This window comes from Gracilinanus agilis, chromosome 1 (genome assembly GCF_016433145.1).
Source record: "Gracilinanus agilis isolate LMUSP501 chromosome 1, AgileGrace, whole genome shotgun sequence".
NCBI lineage: Eukaryota > Metazoa > Chordata > Mammalia > Didelphimorphia > Didelphidae > Gracilinanus > Gracilinanus agilis.
This window is the reverse complement of record NC_058130.1, coordinates 279,003,831-279,009,830: the sequence shown is the minus strand read 5'-3', so window position 1 is coordinate 279,009,830 and position 6,000 is coordinate 279,003,831. Positions and strand designations below refer to the sequence as shown.

General features: G+C 40.0%; 1 pseudogene; it reads left to right on the top strand.

Moving 5' to 3' along the window:
- Positions 1-2,556: 2,556 nt before the first annotated feature.
- The window catches only part of LOC123250822, an 85,512-nt pseudogene continuing 82,068 nt past the window's right edge, over positions 2,557-6,000 (top strand).

Genomic DNA, 6,000 nt, shown 5'->3' with positions numbered 1-6,000 from the left:
AGCTACTAACAGCCTTATAATTTTAATTATAATTCTTTAATTTAATTAAAATCTGGTGACCCCTTTTTAACTATTACAAAATCGATGTAGTTTATAAGAATCACAGATTCATAGCTTCAGAACTGAGGGACCTCAGAAGCCATATAATTCAACTCCCTCATTTTATAGATGAGGAAATTGAGGGGCAAGGAAATTAAGTGATTTGTCCAAAATTATACAGGAAGTAACCATAAGATGATTTTGAATGCTTGTTATCTAACTACAAAGCCAAAAGAAAATCTTTCAACAGAAAATTGTATTAATGCAATTTTTTTTAGCTCAGAGATCAACTTAAAATGACAAAGTTAAAGAACACAGGGCATCTATCTCTAGATCCCCATGCTTTTTTTAGTGATAAAGTAAGCTGAAAAGAAATGGAAGAAAGCTCCTCTATCTATTCTAGAGCATCACAATCATATGACTAGAAGTGAATGGAGGGAGAGAGAACATCTCAGAAAAGCCAGAATGAGCAACATAAACTGCCATTGCTAGAAAGGAAGTAAAAGCAAAGAATCTAAAGCAAACTCAAGGGGAAAGGTCTAGAAGCCAGTCAGAATGCTGATCAGGGCATACTATAAAGCCAGTAAAAGCTCTAGTAATTGGTCCCAGACCTACCCTATCAGCATCAAATTATCAAGGGACAGGATCAATTATCTATAGGTTAGCTCTTAAAGAAGAAATGGTCTCGCCCTGTATGCCTTGAAGTATGGGGAGTTATTGCAAGAAATGAGACCAACAGTAATTGAGTGCCAGCACCAGGGAGTAGTGGAAGCTATTTAAGAAAACTGAAATAAGTATGATCTCCAATATTCCACAAAGTCTACAGAGGTGCAAGGAGGGAACAGAGTCAGAACCTCAATGAGGTTCTTGGAAAGAGTTAAAGAGACCAGCTGAGACTGGAACTATGGTAATCCACCAGAAATTTGGGATAGAAGTGAGACACTGAGGCAAAGAGTGAAAGTTAATAACATCCACTCTATCCAGATTAGTGGCAGTAAGAATATCCAGAATATTAAGAGGAAAGGTCAAGAAATTAACCACACTAAGGATGTTAGAAGGCACTAAATCAAACATGTAATTACAAACACTTGACCAAGGACACTAAATTCTATCAATATTGTAAGGACAGAGTTGCCATAGTAATGCCCGGCTGGCTGGAGGGAGGGAGGAAGGCGCCAACTCACATAATTTCCACTTCCTCCTCCCTTTCCTCATGCTGTTTCTGGGTCTGCTGGTTCACTTCTGAGCTCGGGGAGATGCAGAGGAAGGAATCAGTGACCTTCAAGGATGTGACTGTGGACTTCACTCAGGAAGAATGGATCACCTGGATCCTTCTCAAAAGGAATTGTACAGGGATGTAATGCAGGAGAACTATGAAAACCTGGTCTACTTAGGACTTGCAGTTTCCAAGCCAGATGTGATTTACAATCTAGAACAAGGGAGAGTGCCATGGAGGGCAGAAGGAGGAATCCTAAGATGGAGTTGCCCAGTTTTAATTACCAAACCTGAAATAAAGGGATCACCTCCTAACCCGGGCATTTCCATACAAAAGTCAGTCCAAGAAGGGTTCGTAAGGCATGATCACTATTCCTCCAAGAACATAAGTGCAAAAAGAAAGAGCTATTCTGTTGAGTACAAGAAGGATATCATGGAAGAGTCTTGGGGCAAAAATCTTACTGCTTACTGCAAAGAGAAGATGTTGAATGTGCGATTGGTCCAAAAATGGCGAGCAGATTATGGTAACCTTAATCAACAGGTGAACACTGGTAATGCTAAAAAGCGTTAAGTGTGGATCAGGTTGGCAGCCACTATTTTCTGAGCTAGAAGAACTGATCTGTGATTGGGTTGTTGACAGGAGAGCAAAGGCTTTGGTTGTGAATAGGGCTCAGATTCAAGAATTTGCTCTTACAATGGCACCCTAGTTTGAAATAGCCCCCAATGATTTCAAAGCATCACAAAACTGGCTGGATAATTTCCTTCAGTGAAGTAAACTGTCTTTAAGATGATCCACAACACTGTTTAGGCTGGAAGATGCTGAAATTATTAAACACGCATTTGCATTCAAGTCCTTTATTGATGACCCTGACTTCTAAATACAATCTTTCCAACATGATTGCTATGAATGAAACTGCAGTGTTTATGGACCAATCACCTCAAACAACAATTGAACAGCTGGATGCCTCCTCAGTGTACATTCCCTCCACTATGTACGAAAGTGCACTTGTTACCTGTATTTTGGCAATTCGTCTAGATGGCACTAAAATCCCACCTTTAATAATTTCTAAGGGCAAGAAGGATAAGATTGGACATGTTTCAGGCATTTTTATTCTTGAAACTAATAAAGCCTGGACCACACAAGTAGTCATGAGAAAATGGATTGATTTAATGCTACCGCTTGTAATGTGAGGAAGCCAAAGAGGTCTGCCAACCTGGGATGCAGCCAGCACATACTGTGCTAAAGACATGAAGAAATTTCTTCATGAAAGAAAAATAGATCAAATAATGATTCCTGCAGGAATGACAGCCTATCTCAAGACATTTGATATTGCTATAAACAAGCCATTCAAAGACTATTTGGGCTTAGAAATTAATGACTACATTGAAAATAGAATGGAGAGAAATCAGCGTGGAAACTTTGTGAAGCCTAAACTGCAAGAGATTGTCATTTGGGTGAAGAATTCATGGGAGAAAATCACTGACAGTTGCATTGCAAATGCACTTGGAGCAGGCTACCTTGATAAGAAGTACTCATTCAAGGACAATGCAATTGCTAGACATGACATATATGGGCCAATGATTCTGAAAGAAATGGAGTCATAACAAATTCAACAGGAAATTCAGGAATTGGATTGTTATGATGATGTTCTAGAAGATGATGACATAATTGCCATTGAATAAATTTTACTTTCTGTTCATACCATTAATATTGGTAACTGATACCGTAGGATTCACAGTTTGGTTTTGCTGGTTTGTGACAACTACTGTTCTGTGCAGTATATACCATAATGTTCATTTTTTGGTTCAGCAATAAATGTGAATTCTTCGTTGCAAAAAAAAATATTGTAAGGACATACAAATATGAGGAGATAACAATAAGCAATAGGAGCCTAGGAAATTAGGGTCAAAACCAAACTGGGTCTGACCACTTCAAACAAAAATATAAAAGAAGGCAAAGAGTTTAGCCAGCATGCACACACACACACACTGTAACAGACTAAGGGGTCAAGCAAGGCTGTATTTGATGGAACGCTGAGGACCCAGGAGAGTTGGAAGTTGGGCTGAGGCTGAGAATTCTAGGAGCTGAAAACCAACAGACACTCTCTGTTCTCTGGACCTTTTGGGGAAGGAGAGGGAGGTGCGTGGCAGTATTTCCCTGAGATCCTGAGTATCCTAAAAATCCTAAATCTGAGATTTTACCAGATCTTCTGATACTATAGCCAACCTCATTGATTCTACATTTTCAGAGAACATCTGGGAGGACAAATATTGCAATTTCCCCTGTGGCTAAGGAGCCAGAGACTCTGGTGGGAGGGAGGTGGCCATTGGGGGGCTAACTAAGCCTAGGTTGGGTTTAGTTATTGCCCTTCCCTCTTTAGCCATTCATAAACTTTTAGGATAGAAGTTTTTTTTTTAAACCCTTGCACTTCGGTGTATTGTCTCATAGGTGGAAGATTGGTAAGGGTGGGCAATGGGGGTCAAGTGACTTGCCCAGGGTCACACAGCTGGGAAGTGTCTGAGGCCGGGTTTGAACCTAGGACCTCCTGTCTCTAGGCCTGACTCTCACTCCACTGAGCTACCCAGCTGCCCCAGGATAGAAGTTTTACTGGGGTCCTGAGTCAGTTAACTAAGATTGAAAGTTACAGAAGAAATCTAGTTACTGCTCAAGCCTGGGGGAGACTGAGAATAGATTATCAATAGTTTCATCCTCACCCTATTTCCTGAAATCTTTCCCCTTAATCCCTGAATACCTTGTTCCCTAATAAACCCCAGTTGAGTTATTTTAAGACAGAGTTGGAAGAGTGATTTCAAGGTGGGGGGCAGCATCATGTGGGTAGCATGTGGAAGGAACAGAAACTCCATATTGGTGGGCAGTCAGTTTGGGATAGGGGAAGGCTTGGCCCCAAATAACCTAGCTCTGCCTCAGCACATTTTGGGGAAACCCCTCAAGTGCTATACCCCAAGAGTCTCCCTAGCAAGGAGGGGTGGAGTGAGTGGATTGGACCCACACCCATTCAGTTAGAGGGGTTACCTGAGCACAACCCATCTATCAGCTAACACCCCCCTCTTACAACACACACACACACACACACACACACACACACACATACACACTCAGGAACTAAGACTGAAAATAATAAGCAGAAGGCATTGATTACTCTGCAGAAACATGGCTCAAGAAACACAAGAGGTAAACCTAGAAAAATAAAGAAGCATCATAACAACTATAGGCAAAACTTCAAAGGGGAAAAAAGTCTTGGTCACAAGAACTAGAATAAAAAATTCTGAAAGGTGAAAAAAAGGGGGCTCTGCTAGAAAGAATGGAATGAGAATAAATAACAGAATAAAAGATGGACTAGGGCAGTGGTGATGTACTTTTTAGAGACCTCATGCCATGTCCCACCTCCCAAAATCTGTGTGGCCTAGTGTTACCCATCCCCCCCCATCACCACCTTACCCCAGACAAGGGAGGGAGGAAGCACTCCCATTTGGCTGCTGGGGAGAAGGGTGGGGAGGCACAGTGGAGAGGGGGAAAGGAGCAGCTCTACCCAAGTCTCTCTGCCTTTTTTAGTGACTAACTCTGGCAGGTGATGGCCCCCATGCCCATAGAGAAGGTTCTGCTTGCAATCCATGGCATGCGTGTCATAGGTTTGCCACCATGGGTCTAGGGTATCCAAGTAAAAAATTGCTGAAAATTAGGTAAACAACTCAATGTCTCCATGAGCCAAAAAAATTACAATATCAAAAGATCACAAAAATAGAAGAAAAACATGGAAAGTATCTACTATTTAGAACAATTGACAGAAAATAGTTCAAGGACAGGATTTTTTTAATGATGCCATATTTCAAGAAATAATATACAAAATTGTCTGAATCTACTGGGAAAATAGTGCAAGAGTAAAAATGAAAAACAATGCATTTTAAAGAAATTGCAAAAAGATCCAGGAATCCCATAGGGAAGAGGTCAGCAACCTTTTTGGCCTAGAAAGCCATAAATGCCACATTTTTAAAAATGTAATTTCGTGAGAGCCGTACAATGCTCACAGTGCACGCTCCTGTAACAGTGCGCGCTCCTGTAAAAGCACCTAAAAAAATTTACTTTATGGCTCCTGCAGAAAGAGCCATATCTGGCCCTGAAAAGAGCCAGATATGGCTTGTGAGCCATACGTTGCCGACCCCTGCCATAGCCAAAAACTTGAACTTTTGGATCATTGAAAGAATATTACAAGAAGAAAAAGGATTTGAATGAATACTATTACTATTAAAAAGTAAGAACATCTTGAAATATATTTTAAAAAAATAAATGCTTATAAGCAAGAATGACTTCTACTGACAGAATATAATCTTATAGAGATAAAATGATTTTTAATGGAAAAGAAGATTTTCAGTCATTCCTGATGAAAATACTTGCATTTTTAAAAACAGGAGTCAAGGAAAGGACATATATTTAAGTGAATGGAAAGGGATAAAAAAATGATAAATTATTTATATTCTAATGAGAGTAGAAGAGCCACAGGTAAAAAAAAACCCTCATGTTAAAGAGAGCCATAGTAGTAAAAAGTTGAAGTGTCAAGTTATTTGCAGGTCATGGAATGGGATACAGAAATGTAGTTGGGATTAGGAGGGTCAAAGACAGACTTACAAGGCCTCATGATGATCAGTGACAAAGTTTTATAATTTCAGGTAGCATTTTATTTGAACCCAAAAGATGTTTTATCTTTCTTATCATAGACTTGAGATGGG